The sequence below is a fragment of the Hipposideros armiger genome, unplaced genomic scaffold (genome assembly GCF_001890085.2).
Source record: "Hipposideros armiger isolate ML-2016 unplaced genomic scaffold, ASM189008v1 scaffold_55, whole genome shotgun sequence".
Taxonomy (NCBI): Eukaryota; Metazoa; Chordata; class Mammalia; order Chiroptera; family Hipposideridae; genus Hipposideros; species Hipposideros armiger.
The window spans coordinates 2,120,156-2,123,231 of record NW_017731405.1 but is presented as its reverse complement, the minus strand read 5'-3'; positions in this window follow the sequence as shown (position 1 = coordinate 2,123,231).

The window sequence follows — 3,076 nt, the reverse complement described above, 5'->3', positions numbered from 1 at the left end:
AAAAAAAAAAGTGCTACACTTCTCAAAGTAGGTGATGTAAAGATAGAGTAGTAAATACTCAGAAGACATTTGTTTCTATCACGTTTACTTCCAACAAAAAGCAGGAGAAATACAGGGTTAAGGAATGAGAGGAAGTGCTTCTATCACAGAGATAGATATCATGCCATGCATGAGATTTAGCTTTGAGCTTCCTGGCAGTCAATGCAAAAGGAAAAACAAATTAGTCATGTAATTTTTCCACTCCAGAGAGAAGGAAGTAAACCAGCTCTTCAGGAGCGGGAAAGCTTTTCCTGTCTTTAACTCTAAAAAGATGTAATTATAACTATTGGGTTGTCGGAAAAGTCATGACATATTTTTCTATGTTTTTGAAAAATATGTCATGACTTTTCCGACAACCCAATAGCTTGCTCCGAGCTTTAGGAAAGGGGCAAAAACTTAAACTTCAGACTTCTTTTGAAAAGAATAGTCTGGGTGGGGCTTAGCCATATTAAGCAGTCTCTGATAATGCACTCCTTACCTGAGTTCTCAAAAGGATTCAGGCCCATCATGGATACTTTATGGTAAAACAAATGCATATTATTATTAATGATGTACAAATCCTCAAACACAGGCCTTGTCTAACCCTACGAACAGTCTGTCAACTCCTTTCTCCAGCTTTAGGAAGTTATGGTCCTCGCTTTTTAATTTCTGGAAGTGGGGGATAATTCCATCAAATGAAAAAGAACAGCCAGCAGGATGACTTTGGGGCTTCGCTAATGCTTGCCCCTGTCTGGGGGGATAAAGGGTGGCCAGAAGGGTTAGTGGCCTGGAATGAAGGGTCCCAGCCACCTTGAAATCCACCAGGGCCTTTCTCCCGCTGCTTCCTTCATCCCAATTGAACCCCCTGACAAATCCAAGTTTCCTTGGAGGGGTAGGGCTAGTTTCTCCAGCCTGCGACCAATCTCCTGAGAAAAAAAGAGAGGGGAAGGGAGAGAAAGAAGGGGGTGGGGGGTGGTGTCGAAAGGCAGCTTTTGTCTTTGCACCTCAGCCCTATGTTGGGATGGAGGTGGGGCGGCAGACTGCGTTTTTGCAGCCTATGTGAGCAGCGCTCTGCCGTGGAAATCTAATTTGACAGAATAGGTAAATAAAATCAACTGTCATCAGCTCCCATTTTATTTACAGGACGAGGTCAATGTTTTTTAAGCATCAAACGTAACAACTTATTGGAAATGGATTTTAGAACGACTCGATAAAGGCAGTTCTGGAAATTAGTTTGGTTTTAAATGCTCCAATACGATGCATTATTTGCAAACATGTCTTCAGCGAAGTCTAAGACAATACCTTAGCGAATACATTTGGGCGTCCCGCACAACCTCGCTGGTTCTGGGAATTGGGGCCCTCCCAGTGAACAGGACCGTTCCCAGTCCCCGACCTCATTCCGCCCCTCCCACTCTCCCCTACTCCCTCCCACCCCCAACCCCAGTCCCCAGCTTCAGAGCTGGGATCGCACCTGGGACCAGGGGAGGGGGGCGGGCAGGCGGTGCGCTCGCGCCTTTCTCCGGCTGCGTTCCTGCCTTCCTTTTGTTTGGTTGCCTCCTCTTTCCCCTTGGTTGTTGATTATTAGTATTTTCCTAGTTTTCCAAACTAATAAGTGCCACTATCAGGCAGTTGGAAGCTCTCGGAGGCTGCAGGCTTTGCCGCTCGGCCTTAATTGATATTGAACGAGCTGCTGGTAGACGGGAACAGGGCCGCTGCTGGATAATTTGCAGTTTAATCAGCGTTTGTAATGAGAGCGGCTGATTAGGGCTGTTGGAAATAAAAGAGAGTTACAAGGAACGTCTGTCAGAGTCCGGTGATAATTCAGGACTAATTGTGGTGATTAGCGCAAACTGGATGACTTTGGGCTTTGCTAATGCAAAGAGAAACGTGCAGGCTCCAGCCAGGGACCCCTCGGAGAACAGTGCACTCGCTGCGCGCAACTTTGCTGAGCCATTATCCTACCAGGCCCCCAACGGAGCGGGGACTGGGGGCNAACACTATCTCTTCACTTTTAATTCCAGCAGATACCTACAGAACAGTTATTATTTAAAGGCACTCTTCACAGCTCTTGGGATAGGAAGATGAATAAGACATTCTGATTTTTGATTATGAATTCAAGCAACAGAATTCCAAGAACAAGACAATACAGGTGCACCTTGCTTTGTGCAACAGATGAGTCTGGAGAGATCTATGTTTATTAAAGAGAATGGTTATAGATCAGATTTTATGTTAAATGCAGTAGGAAGATGAGAAAACTTGAGGCTAATTCTCTGGTAAGAAAGAAATTATCCTTTTTTGTAATGCTAATAATAATGACATCCTTTTATTTACGTTGTAAATATAGACTGCCATAGCTGCGATTTTCTTAAATCAGCATATACCCATACCCATAATATGTGCATATATATTCAGAGAGATTCATCACTATATCCTTAACATTAATTTTCATGTAATTTAAGGACCTGCACTTTCTACTTTGTGAATCTTTCTGTCCTGTAAAGGAAACGAGTTCACTCAACTACACACTATCAAGCAGACAGGTAATCAATCAGTGATCACACATATCAGTTCCAGCTGAGCTCCCGTCTATTGCTAAGATGGTTACAATAACCTCTAACTGTTCCATGTAAGTAGAAATGGCCTCTTAGATGTCTACACCAAAGGTTCGGACAAGGAGGCGAAACCCGCCAGTGGCAGTCGCATTAGTTTTTTTTTCAAATGTGTCTTTGTCAGCAGTATTTTTAAACACGGGCCCTATCCTGTACTATATTTTATTGCTAAAAGCATCTTTAGTCTCCAGTTTCAGGAATAAAAGGCAATTTTTTAAATGTCATGACGGAAGGTAATTTTTCAAGGTTTTCATGACAGGACATAAAATTAGATTTAAAAATATCCTAAATAAGGCCTTGCTCATCAAGATTAGGGTTTTAATCTGTGTTTCAGGACATTTGGGCAAAACTTTCCTCCTACTGATATTACCAAATTGACTGAGGTAATATTTTCAGCTTTTACATAAAATTTACAAACTCATGCACCCATGCCTTTATTTAAAAGCTGC